The sequence below is a fragment of the Stegostoma tigrinum genome, chromosome 45 (genome assembly GCF_030684315.1).
Source record: "Stegostoma tigrinum isolate sSteTig4 chromosome 45, sSteTig4.hap1, whole genome shotgun sequence".
Classification (NCBI taxonomy): Eukaryota; Metazoa; Chordata; class Chondrichthyes; order Orectolobiformes; family Stegostomatidae; genus Stegostoma; species Stegostoma tigrinum.
Window position 1 is genome coordinate 1,623,672 of NC_081398.1, and position 15,524 is coordinate 1,639,195.

Below are 15,524 nucleotides of genomic sequence, written 5' to 3' on the forward strand. Positions count from 1 at the left end.
GTCCTGGAAGTATTTGATGGGAGTCAGTGTAGAGAGAGTTTTACTCTGTATCTAACCCCGTGCTGTCCCTGTCCTGGAAGTGTTTGATGGGAGACAGTGTAGAGGGAGCTTTACTCTGTAACTAACCACCATGCTGTCCCTGTCCTGGAAGTGTTTGATGGGAGACAGTGTAGTGGGAGTTTTACTCTGTATCCAACCCCGTGCTGTCCCTGTCCTGGAAGTGTTTGATGGGAGACAGTGTAGAGGGAGTTTTACTCTGTATCTAACCCCGTGCTGTCCCTGTCCTGGAAGTGTTTGATGGGAGACAGTGTAGAGGGAGTTTTACTCTGTATCTAACCCTGTGCTGTCCCAGTCCTGGAAGTGTTTGATGGGAGACAGTGTAGAGGAAGTTTTACTCTACATCTAACCCTGTGCTGTCCCTGTCCTGGGAGTGTTTGACAGGGGACAGTGTAGAGTGAGCTTTACTCTGTCTCTAACCCCGTGCTGTCCCTTTCCTGGGAGTGCTTGATACGGGACAGCGTAGTGGGAGCTTTACCCTGTATGTAACCCTGTGCCGTCCCTGTCCTGGGAGTGTTTGATAGGGGACAGTGTAGAGGTAGCTTTACTTTCCATTTCAAAGAGTAGAGGCAGCTTTAGTCTGTATCTAGCCCAGTTCTACTCCTCTCCTGGGAGTGTACGATGGAGACAGTGTCGAGGAGGATTTACTTTCAGTTTAAAAGAGTACAGGGAATTTTACTCCGTACCTAACCCCGGGCTGGATCCGGTGACAAAGTCATGAAATCCACAAATACCCAGCACGGACAGGGATCATGTCGCAATTGCCGGTGTTTGTACTAATTAAAATTGGAATTTGTAGATTTAATGCGGAAATTAAGAGATTGTGTCTCACCATTGGGGAAAATGTAATTAATCTGCATGTAAAATTGTTATAAATTGGCTGGCTGGCTGCATGCAGCCTCTCATTCTTATGTATTTATAAAGCTGATATTTGAGGACAGTAATCAATCTGTGCACTTCAGGTCATTAATGGTAACAATGGAAGGCCTCTCGGCGCTTTCAGAATGGTTCACGGTACATTACATCCAAAGCGCTAGAAAACCAAAACCTCTGGAAAACCACGGACTGTAGCCTGCTCTCATGTCTCATCCTTACCGGGAAGATGCTCAAAGTTCAAACTGAGTACAATTACAATGCAGCTCAAGTGCTCCCCTGGGAACTAAACAAAAAGCAAATGATTTGATGACACTGAATCCTGAAGAGATGATCAGGGTGAATGGGAAGCGGGTTTAAACTCAAATGACAAATCAGGGGCAAAGGCTGACTTAAAAAAGGGACGGAACTTTAATGGGGAGAGAGAGAGAGAAAAACTCAGACAGAAAGGAAATCTAAAATTTACAAATTAAATGTTTAACTTTTTAAAAATATTTCAAACAATTAGGGCAACATAGTGGTTAGCACTGCTGTCTCATGGCGCCCAGGACCAGGGTTCAACTCCACCCTCAGGCGACTGTCTATGTGGGGTTTGCACATTCTCCCCGTTTCAGGGTGGGTTTCCTCCAGGTGCTCCGGTTTCCTCCCACAGTCCAGGGATGTGCGGGTTAGGGTGGATTGGCCGTGCTAAATTGTCCCATAGTGCCCAGGGATGTGCGGGTTAGGGTGGGTTGACCGTGCTAAATTGTCCCGTAGTGCCCAGGGATGTGCGGGTTAGGGTGGATTGGCCGTGCTAAATTGTCCCGTAGTGCCCAGGGATGTGCAGGTTAGGGTGGATTGGCCGTGCTAAATTATCCAGTAGTGCACAGGGATGTGCGGGTTAGGGTGGATTGGCCGTGCTAAATTGTCCCATAGTGCCCAGGGATGTGCGGGTTAGGGTGGATTGGCCGTGCTAAATTGTCCCATAGTGCCCAGGGATGTGCGGGTTAGGGTGGGATTGGCCGTGTTAAATTGTCCCATAGTGTCCAGGGATGTGCGGGTTAGGGTGGACTGGCTGTGCTAAATTGTCCCGTAGTGCCCAGGGATGTGCGGGTTAGGGTGGGTTGCCGTGCTAAATTGTCCCGTAGTGCCCAGGGATGTGCGGGTTAGGGTGGATTGGCTGTGCTAAATTGTCCCGTAGTGCCCAGGGATGTGCGGGTTAGGGTGGATTGGCCGTGCTAAACTGTCCCATAGTGCCCAGGGATGAGCAGGTTAGGGTGGATTGGCCGTGCTAAATTGTCCCATAGTGCCCAGGGATGTGCAGGTAAGGGTGGACTGGCCGTGCTAAATTGTCCCATAGTGCCCAGAGATGTGCGGGTTAGGGTGGATTGGCCGTGCTAAATTGTCCCGTAGTGCCCAGGGATGTGCAGGTTAGGGTGGATTGGCCGTGCTAAATTGTCCCGTAGTGCACAGGGATGTGCGGGTTAGGGTGGATTGGCCGTGCTAAATTGTCCCGTAGTGCACAGGGATGTGCGGGTTAGGGTGGATTGGCCGTGCTAAATTGTCCCGTAGTGCCCAGGGATGTGCGGGTTAGGGTGGATTGGCCGTGCTAAATTGTCCCGTAGTGCCCAGGGATGTGCAGGTTAGGGTGGATTGGCCGTGCTAAATTGTCCCGTAGTGCACAGGGATGTGCGGGTTAGGGTGGATTGGCCGTGCTAAATTGTCCCATAGTGCACAGGGATGTGCCGGTTAGGGTGGATTGTCCGTGCTAAATTGTCCCGTAGTGCCCAGGGATGTGCAGGTTAGGGTGGATTGGCCGTGCTAAATTGTCCCGTAGTGCCCAGGGATGTGCAGGTTAGGGTGGATTGGCCGTGCTAAATTGTCCCGTAGTGTCCAGAGATGTGCAGGTTAGGGTGGATTGGCCGTGCTAAATTGTCCCGTAGTGCACAGGGATGTGCGGGTTAGGGTGGATTGGCCGTGCTAAATTGTCCCATAGTGCCCAGGGATGTGCGGGTTAGGGTGGATTGGCCGTGCTAAACTGTCCCATAGTGCCCAGGGATGTGCAGGTTAGGGTGGACTGGCCGTGCTAAATTGTCCCGTAGTGCCCAGGGATGTGCAGGTTAGGGTGGATTGGCCGTGCTAAATTGTCTCGTAGTGCCCAGGGATGTGCGGGTTAGGGTGGGTTGGCCGTGCTAAATTGTCCCGTAGCGTCCAGGGATGTGTGGGTTAGGGTGGACTGGCCGTGCTAAATTGTCCCGTAGTGTCCAGGGATGTGCGGGTTAGGGTGGATTGGCCATGCTCAATTGTCCCATAGCGCCCAGGGATGTGCAGGTTAGGGTGGATTGGCCGTGCTAAATTGTCCCGTAGTGCACAGGGATGTGCAGGTTAGGGTGGATTGACCGTGCTAAATTGTCCCGTAGTGTCCAGGGATGTGCGGGTTAGGGTGGATTGGCCGTGCTAAATTGTCCCGTAGTGCCCAGGGATGTGCAGGTTAGGGTGGATTGGCCGTGCTAAATTGTCCCGTAGTGCACAGGGATGTGCGGGTTAGGGTGGATTGGCCGTGCTAAATTGTCCCATAGTGCCCAGGGATGTGCAGGTTAGGGTGGATTGGCCGTGCTAAATTGTCTCATAGCGCCCAGGGATGTGTGGGTTAGGGTGGATTGGCCGTGCTAAATTGTCCCGTAGTGCACAGGGATGTGCAGGTTAGGGTGGATTGGCCGTGCTAAATTGTCCCGTAGTGCACAGGGATGTGCGGGTTAGGGTGGATTGGCCGTGTTAAATTGTCCTGTAGTGCCCAGGGATGTGCAGGTTAGGGTGGGTTGGCCGTGCTAAATTGTCCCATAGTGCCCAGGGATGTGCGGGTTAGGGTGGATTGGCCATGCTAAATTGTCCCGTAGTCCCCAGGGATGTGCGGGTTAGGGTGGATTGGCCGTGCTAAATTGTCCCATAGTGCCCAGGGATGTGCGGGTTAGGGTGCGTTGGCCGTGCTAAATTGTCTCATAGCGCCCAGGGATGTGCAGGTTAGGGTGGATTGGCCGTGCTAAATTGTCCCGTAGTACCCAGGGATGTGTGGGTTAGGGTGGATTGGCCGTGCTAAATTGTCCCATAGTGCCCAGGGATGTGCGGGTTAGGGTGGGTTGGCCGTGCTAAATTGTCCCGTAGTGTCCAGGGATGTGTGGGTTAGGGTGGATTGGCCGTGCTAAATTGTCCCGTAGTGTCCAGGGATGTGTGGGTTAGGGTGGGTTGGCCGTGCTAAATTGTCCCGTAGTGCACAGGGATGTGCAGGTTAGGGTGGATTGGCCGTGCTAAATTGTCCCGTAGTGTCCAGGGATGTGTGGGTTAGGGTGGGTTGGCCGTGCTAAATTGTCCCGTAGTGCACAGGGATGTGCAGGTTAGGGTGGATTGGCCGTGCTAAATTGTCCCGTAGTGTCCAGGGATGTGTGGGTTAGGGTGGGTTGGCCGTGCTAAATTGTCCCGTAGTGCACAGGGATGTGCAGGTTAGGGTGGATTGGCCGTGCTAAATTGTCCTGTAGTGCCCAGGGATGTGCGGGTTAGGGTGGATTGGCCGTGCTAAATTGTCTCATAGCGCCCAGGGATGTGCGGGTTAGGGTGGATTGGCCGTGCTAAATTGTCTCATAGCGCCCAGGGATGTGCAGGTTAGGGTGGATTGGCCGTGCTAGATTGTCCCCTAGTGCCCAGGGATGTGCAGGTTAGGGTGGATTGGCCGTGCTAAATTGTCCCATAGTGTCCAGGGATGTGCGGGTTAGGGTGGATTGGCCGTGCTAAATTGTCCCGTAGTGCCCAGGGATGTGCGGGTTAGGGTGGATTGGCCGTGCTAAATTGTCCCGTAGTGCCCAGGGATGTGCGGGTTAGGGTGGATTGGCTGTGCTAAATTGTCCCGTAGTGCCCAGGGATGTGCGGGTTAGGGTGGGTTGGCCGTGCTAAATTGTCCCATAGTGTCCAGGGATGTGCGGGTTAGGGTGGGTTGGCCGTGCTAAATTGTCCCGTAGTGCCCAGGGACATGCAGGCTAGGTAAGTTAGCCATGGGAAATGCAGGGTTACGGGAATAGGGTGACGAGCGGGCCTGCAGAGGCATGCTCTTCGGAAGCACAGTGATGAGCTGATGAGCCAAATGGCCTCTTCCCTCACTGCAGGGATTGTATTAACAGCGACTGGGTACATCTTGTGTGGAAGCTGTCAGTCACTGGTGTTTATGTGCACCACAGCACCTCAACTTCACATTGCAACACTCGACAAATAAAGAATAACGAGTTCTGGTTCACGAATGTCCTTCAGAAAAGGAAATCTGCCATCCTCACCTGATCTGGCCTATATGTGACTCCAGGCCCACAGCAGTGTGGTTGACTCTGAGTTGCCCCCTGAAAGGGCCTAGCAAGTCACTCACTCGTACCAATCGTGACAAAGTCTCAAAGAAATGAAACTGGACGGACCACCCGGCAGTGACCCAGTCACCGGAACAGACAACGGCAGAAACAGTCCTGTCGACCCTGCAGTGTCCTCCTCACTAACATCTGGGGGCTACAGACATCTCACAGACTGGTCAAGCAACAGCGTGACACAGTCATACTAACAGAATCACACCTCACAGACAACGTCCCAGATACCACCATCACCGTCCCTGGATATGTCCTGTCTCACCGGCAGGACACACCCAGCAGAGGGGGCGACAGTGGGATACAGTCAGGACGGAGTTGTTCTGGGAGTCTTCAACATTTACTGCAGACCCCACAAAGTCTCATGGCTTCAGGGTAAACATGGGCAAGGAAACCTCCTCCCTCAGCTGATGAATCCGTACTCCTCCATGTTGAACAACACTTCGAGGAAGCACTGAGGATGACAAGGGCACAAAACATCCTCTGGGTGGGGGATTTCAATGTCCACCATGAAGAGTGGCTCGGTTGCAGTGCTACTGATCGAGCTGGTTAGGTCCTAAAGGACATAGCTGCTAGACTGGGTCTGTGGCAGGAGGTGAGGGAACCCGGGGGAAAATCATACTTGACCTCATCCTTAATCTGCCGGCTGCAGACCCATCTGTCCATGACAGTGTCGGTAAGAGTGATCATCGCACAGTCCTTGTGGAGATGAAGTCCCACCTTCACACTGAGAATAACCTCCATCGTATTGTGTGGCACGAGTAGCATGTTATATGGGACAGACTTTGCACAGATCTAGCAGCTCAATACTGGGCATCCATGAGGTGCTGTGGGTCATCAAAAGCAGCAGAATTGTACTCCAGCACAAATTGTAATCTCATGGCCCGGCATATCCCCCACTCAACCATTACCATTAAGCCAGAGGATCTACCATGGTTCAATGGAAAAATGCAGGAGGGTGTGCCAGGAGCAACACCAGGCATACCTGAAGAAGAGGTGTCAACCTGAAGCCATCAAACAGCACAAGCAGCAAGTGACATACAAAGCTAAGCGATCCCACAACAATCGGATCAGATCTAAGCTCTGCAGTCCTGCCACATCCAGTGGTGGACAATTAAACAACTCACTGGAGGAGGAAGCTCCACAAATATCCTCATCCTCAACGATGGAAGAGCCCAGCACATCAGTGCTGAAGGAAAGGCTGAAGCATTCGCAGCAATCTTCAGCCAAAAGTGCCCGGTGGATGATCCACTGGTCCCCAGCATTACAGACACCAGTCTTCAGCCAATTCGATTCACTTCACGTGCTCTCAAGAAATGTTTGGAGGCAATGGATTCTGCAAAGTCTACAGGGCCATGACAACATCCCGGCAATAGCACTGAAGATATGTGCTTCAGAATGTGCCGCTCCCCTATCCAAACTCTTCGAGTACAGGGACCTGGGTTCAATTCCAACCTCGGGCAACTGTCTGTGTGGACTTTGCATGTTCTCCCAGTGTCTGTGTGGGTTTCCTCTGGCGCTCCCACAGTCCAAGGATGTGCAAGTCAGGTGGATTGACCACGCTAAATTGCCAATTGTGTTCAGAGATGTGTAGGTTAAGTGCATTAGAACATAGAACATAGAACAGTACAGTGCAGAACAGGCCCTTCGGCCCTCGATGTTGCACCGACCTGTGAACTAATCTAAGCCCCTCCCCCTACACTATCGCATCATTATCCATATGCTTATCCAAGGACTGTTTAAATGCCCCTAATGTGGCTGAGTTAACTACATTGGCAGGCAGGGCATTCCACACCCTTACCACTCTCTGAGTAAAGAACCTGCCTCTGACATCTGTCTTAAATCTATCATCCCTCAATTTGTAGCTATGCCCCCTTGCACAAGCCGACGTCATCATCCTAGGAAAAAGACTCTCGCTGTCCACCCTATCTAAGCCTCTGATCATCTTCTATGTCTCTATAAAATCCCCTCTTAGCCTCCTTCTCTCCAATGAGAACAGACCCAAGTCCCTCAGCCTTTCTTCATAGGGCCTGCGCTCCAGACCAGGCAACATCCTGGTAAATCTCCTCTGCAGCTGTTCCAATGCTTCCACATCCTTCATGTAATGGGGCAACCAGGACTGTATGCAATATTCCAAATGAGGGCGCACTAGCGTTTTGTACAGTTGCAGCATGACATCACGGCTCCGGAACTCAATCCCTCTTCCAATAAAACCTGACACACCATAAGCCTTCTTGACAGCACTATCAACCTGGGTGGCAACTTTCAGGGGTCTGTGTACATGGACACCAAGATCCCTCTGCACATCCACACTACCAAGAATCTTTCCATTGACCCAGTATCCTGCCTTCCAATTATTCCTCCCAAAGTGAATCACCTCACATTTATCCGTATTAAACTCCATTTGCCACCTTTCGGCCCAATTCTGCAGTTTATCCAAGTCTCCCTGCAGCCTGCAACATTCTTCCACACTGTCCACCACTCCACCGAATTTAGTGTCATCTGCAAACTTATTAACCCATCCACCTATGCCTGCGTCCAAATCATTTATAAAAATGACAAACAGCAGTGGTCCCAAAACAGATCCCTGAGGTACACCACTAGTAACCAGACTCTAGGCTGAATATTTTCCATCAACCACCACTCGTTGCCTTCTCACAGAAAGCCAGTTTCTAATCCAAACTGCTAAATCTCCCTCAATCCCGTGCCTCCGCATTTTCTCCAATAGCCTACCATGTGGAACCTTATCAAAGGCTTTACTGAAGTCCATGTACACCACCTCAACTGCCCTTCCCTCATCCACCTGCTTGGTCACCTTCTTAAAAAACTCAATGAGGTTTGTGAGACACGACCTGCCCTTGATGAATCCATGCTGACTATCCAATCAAATTGTTGCTTGCTAGATGATTATAAATCCTATCTCTTATAATCCTTTCCAAAACTTTTCCTACACCAGACATAAGGCTCACAGGTCTATAATTACCTGGGTCATCCCTACTGCCCCTCTTGAACAAGGACACAACATTTGCAACCCTCCAGTCATCTGGTACTAAACCTGTAGACAATGAGGACTCAAAGATCAAGGCCAAAGGCTCCGCCACCTCTCCCTAGCTTCCCAGACAATCCTCGGAAAAATCCCATCCAGCCCAGGGGATTTATCTACCTTCACACCTTCTAGAATTGATAGCACCTCCTCCTTACTAACTTCAATCCTTTCAATTCTAGTAGCCTGTAACTCAGTCATCTCCTCTACAATATTCTCTTTTTCCTGAGTGAAAACAGATGAGAAATATTCGTTTAACACCTCTCCAATCTCACCTTCTAGAATTGATAGCACCTCCTCCTTACTAACCTTAATCCTTTCAATTCTAGTAGCCTGTAACTCAGTCATCTCCTCTACAATATTCTCTTTTTCCTGAGTGAAAACAGATGAGAAATATTCGTTTAACACCTCTCCAATCTCCACCGGGTCCACACATAACTTCCCGCTTCTGTCTTTGACTGGCCCTATTCCTGCCCTAGTCATCCTCTTATTCCTCACATACCTATAGAAAGCTTTAGGGTTCTCCTTTATTCTGCCTGTTAATGTCTGCTCATGGCCCATCCTTGCTCTTCTTAACTCTCTCTTTAAATCCTCCCTCGCTAAGCTGTAACTCTCCATCGCCTCATCTGAACCATCTTGTCTCAACCTCCCTCTTTCGCTTAACAAGAGATACAATTTCTTTAGTAAACCACGTTTCCCTTGCCTTATCGCTTCCTCCCTGCCTGACAGGGACGTACCTATCAAGGACACGCAATATCTGTTCCTTAAACCAGCTCCACATTTCGATTATCCCCATCCCCTGCATTTTGCTAACCCATTCTATGCCTCCTAAGTCTTGCCTAATCACATTATAATTGCCCTTCCCCCATCTATAATTCTTGCCCTGTGGCATGTTCCTATCCCTTTCCATCGCTAAACTAAACGTAACCGAATTATGGTCACTCTCTTCAAAGTGCTCACCTACCACTAAATCAAACACCTGGCCTGGTTCATTACCAAGTACCAGATCCAACGTGGCCGCCCCTCTTGTCGGCCCTTCAACATACTGTGTCAGGAAACCCTCCTGCACACATTGGACAAAAACTGACCCATCCGACGTACGAGTGTTACAGCAATTCTAGTCAATGTTGGGGAAGTTAAAGTCTCCCATAATGACCACCCTGTTCCTTTCACTCCTGCCCAGAATCGTTTTGCCAATCCTCTCCTTCACATCCCTGGAACTTTGTGGAGGCCTATAAAAACTCCCAGCAGTGTGACCTCTCCTCTCCTGTTTCTGACCTCAGCCCATACCACCTCAGTAGATGAGTCCTCGTCAAGCATTCTTTCAGCCCCCGTTATACTGTCCTTGACCAACAAAGCCACACCTCCCCATCTTTTACCACCTCCCCTGCTCTTAATGAAAGATCTAAACCCTGGAACCTGCAACATCCATTCCTGTCTCTGCTCTATCCATGCCTCCGAAATGGCCACAACATCGAAGTCCCAGGTATCTATCCATGCTGCAAGCTCACCGACCTTATTCTGGATACTCCTGGCAGTGAAGTAGACACACTTCAACCCAGCTTGCTGTCTGCCGGCACACTCCTGTGACAGTGAGGTCCTGTCCATGTCCTCCCTACTCTCTTCCTCCTGTGTACTGGAACTACACCTCAGTTTCCCATCCCCCTTCTGAGCTAGTTTAAACCCACCCGAACAGCACTAGCAAATTTCCCACCCAGGATATTCGTGCCCCTCTGGTTCAAGTGGATACCATCCTGTTTGTACAGGTCCCACCTTCCCCAGAATGAGCCCCAATTGTACATGTACCTGAAGCCCTCCCTCCTGCACCATTCCTGCAGCCACGTGTTCAGCTGAAATCTCTCCCTGTTCTTTGCCTCGCTATCACGTGGCACGGGTAACAAACCAGAGATAACCACCCTGTTTGTTCTAGCTCTCAGTTTCTACCCTCGCTCCCTGAAATCCTGCCTGACATCCCTATCCCTCTTTCTATCTATGTCATTGGTACCTATTTGGACCACGACTTGGGGCTGGTCACCCTCTCCCTTCAGGACCCCAAAGACACGATCCGAGACACATGGACCCTGGTACCTGGGAGGCAACACACCAACCGTGAGTCTCTTTCGTTCCCAACAAACCTTCTATCTGTCCCTCTAACTATTGAGTCCCCAATGACTAACACTCTCTTCCTGTTCCCCCTTCCGTTCTGTGCAAGAGGGACAGACTCTGTGCCAGAGACCTGCACCCCAGTGCATGCCCCTGGTAAGTCCCCCCCACACCCCCAACAGTATTAGCCATGGGAAACGCAGGGTTACAGGGATTGGTTAGAGGGATGGGGCTCAGTTGGATGCTCTTTGGAGGATCGGTGCGAACTTGTTGGGCTGAATGGCCTGTTTCCACACTGCGACAATTATGTGAGCAACTGCAAGTTCCAACACTAGTAACTTCCCAACAATGTGGAAAATTGTGCACAAAAAGCAGGACAAATCCAAACTGGACAATTCCTGCCCCATCAGTCTCCTCTGGACCATCAGTAAAGTGCTGGAAGGTGTCAGTAACATTGATACCAAGCAGCTCCTGCTCAGCAATAACCTGCTCAGTGACACCCAGTTTGGGTCCCACCAGGGCCACCCAGCTCCTGACCTCATTACAGCCTCGGTTCAAACATGGGCAAAAGAGCTGAATCCCAGGGGGTGAGGTGAGAGTGACTGCCCTTGACATCAAGGCTGCATTTGACCAAGTGTGGCATCAAGGAGCCGGAGCAAAACTGGAATCAGTAGGTATCGGGGCAAATCTGCTGGTTGGAGTCATATCTGACACATAGCAAGACGGTTGTGGTTGTTAGAGGTCAATCATCTCAGCTCCAGGACATCTCAGTAGGAGTCTAACAAGAAAAAGTGCATTTCCTATCAGTCATGCCTTATAGGCAGAACCTGTCAGAGGGTCAGTGCTGAGGGAGCACCGCTCCGTGGGAGGGTCAGTGCTGAGGGAGCACCGCTCCGTCGGAGGGTCAGTTCTGAGGGAGTGGGCACTGTTGGAGGGTCAGTGCTGAGGGAGCACCGGTCCGTGGGAGGGTCAGTGCTGAGGGAGCACCGCTCCATCGGAGGGTCAGTGCTGAGGGAGCACCGCTCCGTCGGAGAGTCAGTGCTGAGGGAGCACCGCTCCATCGGAGGGTCAGTGCTGAAGGAGCACCGCTCCGTCGGAGGGTCAGTTCTGAGGGAGTGGGCACTGTTGGAGGGTCAGTGCTGAGGGAGCGCTGCACTGTCGGAGGGTCAGCGCTAAGGGAGCGCCGCTCCATCGGAGGGTCAGGGCTGAGGGAGCGCCGCACTGTCGGAGGGTCAGCGCTGAGGGAGCGCCGCACTGTCGGACAGTCAGTGCTGAGGGAGCACTGCACTGTCGGAGGGTCAGCGCTGAGGGAGCGGGCACTGTCAGAGGGTCAGTGCTGAGGGAGGACTGCACTGTCGGAGGGTCAGTGCTGAGGGAGCGCCGCACTGTCGGAGGGTCAGTGCTGAGGGAGTGGGCACTGTCGGAGGGTCAGTGCTGAGGGTGCGCCGCACTGTCGGAGGGTCAGTGCTGAGGGAGTGGGCACTGTCGGAGGGTCAGTGCTGAGGGAGCGGGCACTGTCGGAGGGTCAGTGCTGAGGGAGTGGGCACTGTCGGAGGGTCAGTGCTGAGGGAGCGGGCACTGTCGGAGGGTCAGTGCTGAGGGAGCACTGCACTGTCGGAGGGTCAGCGCTGAGGGAGCGGGCACTGTCAGAGGGTCAGTGCTGAGGGAGGACTGCACTGTCGGAGGGTCAGTGCTGAGGGAGCGCCGCACTGTCGGAGGGTCAGTGCTGAGGGAGTGGGCACTGTCGGAGGGTCAGTGCTGAGGGAGCGTCGCACTGTCGGAGGGTCAGTGCTGAGGGTGCGCCGCACTGTCGGAGGGTCAGTGCTGAGGGAGCGGGCACTGTCGGAGGGTCAGTGCTGAGGGAGTGCCGCACTGTCGGAGGGTCAGTGCTGAGGGAGCGGGAAACTGTCAGAGGGTCAGTGCTGAGGGAGAGGGCACTGTCGGAGGGTCAGTGCTGAGGGAGTGCCGCAGTTTCGGAGGGTCAGTGCTGAGGGAGTGGGCACTGTCAGAGGATCAGTGCTGAGGGAGTGGGCACTGTCGGAGGGTCAGTGCTGAGGGAGCGGGCACTGTCGGAGGGTCAGCGCTGAGGGAGTGGGCACTGTCGGAGGGTCAGTGCTGAGGGAGCGGGCACTGTCGGAGGGTCAGTGCTGAGGGAGCGCCACACTGTTGGAGTGTCAGTGCTGAGGGAGTGGGGCACTGTCGGAGGGTCAGTGCTGAGGGAGTGGGCACTGTCGGAGGGTCAGTGCTGAGGGAGTGGGGCACTGTCGGAGGGTCAGTGCTGAGGGAGCACCGCACTGTCAGAGGGTCAGTTCTGATGATTCAGTTTTCTCGGGACATTAAACCGAAGTCCCAGTTGCCGTGTCAGGTGGCCGCCAATGAAACTTTCTAACTTTCCTCCAAAGAGAAACAAACAAGTCGTCTCCCCTCTCTTGGGTTATCCATCAACTAACATCAGTGAGAAACATACAAATGATTTGTTCATTACAGCATCACTGCCTATGGGATCTTCCTCTGCAATAAAGAGCTCCAGCTTTTTACATTGCGACAGTAGCTATACTTCAAGCAGTTAACTGGCTGCGAAGCACTTCAAGAACGCTCTAAGGCCAAAGCACCTCAGAAAAACCACTGAACATGTCAAAAGCTGGGCATCCTAGACTGCAGGGAGAAATGGGACTGGATCAGCCAATCCCGTTGCTTGCGTTAATCTTGCTTCACTTCATTGAGGCACCAGACATGTCCAGGAAGAGGCCATTCTGCCCCTCGCCACAGGCCAGCCCTTCTGCAGCCATGATGGAATAAATTTTCATCCCACTAGTGACCCCTCCATTGTGAAAGGTGCAGCCTTGTGCCCAGTGACAGCAATATCACTAATGCCCCCAGCAGCAGCAAAAGAGCAGCCCTGCGCACATATGCTTGCTCTAGCGTGCTGTTGAACTATTGTGGCTTCACTATTCCACTTTCCCACATCAGCATCCTTCATAGAACTGCTGCTTTGGGTGGGATTTGGTGTGCATGAGTCTGCCACTGCATTTGCCTCGATAAAAGTGACTGCATTTCTACAATAATCTGCAGAAAGTACAGGAGGGAGGCGAGATTTCAATAATGGCAAAGGATGGGAAGTGGTTCTGTGTCTGTGATCCCATCCCCCCAACACGGTGACAGGATGGAGGTCTGTCTGTGATCCCACCCCACCAAACACAGCGACAGTGTGGGCATCTGTGTCTGTGACCAACCCCAAACACAGTGACAGTGCGGGCATCTGTGTCTGTGACCAACCCCAAACACAGCGACAGTGCGGGCATCTGCGTCTGTGACCAACCCCAAACACAGCGACAGTGTGGGCATCTGTGTCTGTGACCAACCTCAAACACAGCGACAGTGTGGGCATCTGTGTCTGTGACCAACCTCAAACACAGCGACAGTGCGGGCATCTGTGTCTGTGACCAACCTCAAACACAGCGACAGTGCGGGCATCTGTGTCTGTGACCAACCCCAAACACAGTGACAGTGCGGGCATCTGTGTCTGTGACCAACCCCCAACACGGTGACGGGACGGGGGTCTGTGCCTGTGATCCCACCCCCCACAAACAGGACGGGGGTCCGTGTCTGTGACGCCACCCCCCAACAAGGAGACGGGACGGGGCTCTGTGTCTGTGATCCCTCCCCAAAAATGTGACAGGACGGGGCTCTGTGTCTCTGAATCCCCCCAAAATGGTGACAGGCCAGGGCCCTGTGTCTGTGACCCCTCCCCCCAACAAAGTGATAGGACGGGGGGTCTCTGTCTGTGAGTCCAGCCCCCCCGCCAAAACGGTGACAGGGCAGGGGTCTGTGTCTGTGATTCCACACCCCCCCCAACACAGTGACGGGGCAGGGGAGGGGGTCTGTGTCTGTGATCCCCCCCACCACCGTGACGGGGCAGGGGAGGGGGTCTGTGTCTGTGATCCCCCCCACCACCGTGACGGGGCAGGGGAGGGGGTCTGTGTCTGTGATCCCCCCCACCACCGTGACGGGGCAGGGGAGGGGGTCGGTGTCTGTGATCCCCCCCTGCACACAGTGACGGGGCAGGGGAGGGGGTCGGTGTCTGTGATCCCCCCCTGCACACAGTGACGGGGCAGGGGAGGGGGTCTGTGTCTGTGATCCCCCCCTGCACACAGTGATGAGGCAGGGGAGGGGGTCGGTGTCTGTGATCCCCCCCACCACCGTGACGGGGCAGGGGAGGGGGTCTGTGTCTGTGATCCCCCCCTGCACACAGTGACGGGGAGGGGGGTCTGTGGCTACCCACACACGATGACGCACGGTTGCCTAGTGTAACGAGTTCATCGGAAGAGAAGGAACATCACCAGCAGTTCTTTTGTGATGGGCTCTTTCAATAAGAGGTGGAAGCTATAATAACCGACCCTCCTAATGGTCCTCATTGTGCCGATGGTCATACATCAGGTTAAAGCTGCAACCTACACTGACTTGTGTCTTGACACTCAAATATCAATGGCACACAATTGGTGGATGGGCACGGCCAAGCAACTGTGCAAACTCAATAGCTTCATGCAATAAAACTCAACACTCTGCTAAACACCCAACAGTGACAATGAAAGAAATTCCAGCAAAAGATCACTGAGGCAGCCTCTCTCATTCTACGAAAGCTGCCTCTTTCGCAGGCATTCGTCAGAAGCTCCAGTTCTGTGAAACATCCAATCTATTCACAGCAGAAAAGAGAGAGAGACAGGGTGGGAAAGGGACAGGGTTGGCGGCGGGGGGCGGGAAAGAGGCAGGCAGTGGGAAGAGAAATGGGGAGGGTGAGGCAGGGAGGATGGGGGGGGGGAAGGGTAGAGATGGGGCAGGGGCGAGGGTAGATGACGGTGTGGGGGAAGATGGGGGAGAGGCAGAGATGGGAGTTGAAATGGGGCAGGGAGAAATGGCGGGGGGCGGAGAGATGGGGAGCGGGGACACTGGGAGGTGGGGAGAGTTGGGGTGGAGACGGGGAGGGGTAGAGGACAGGAAGTGGCAGAGATGGGGAGGGGCAATGGGCAGGGAGGGATGGGGAGGGTGATAGAGATGAAAACAGTGAATGTTCCTGG

The 15,524-nt window shown here is 53.0% G+C and overlaps 1 protein-coding gene across 6 annotated transcripts in view; it reads right to left on the reverse strand.

Moving 5' to 3' along the window:
* LOC125448645 (disks large homolog 4) overlaps positions 1 to 15,524 on the reverse strand; it is a 324,649-nt gene that overhangs the window by 264,177 nt on the left and 44,948 nt on the right. The window lies entirely within an intron of this gene.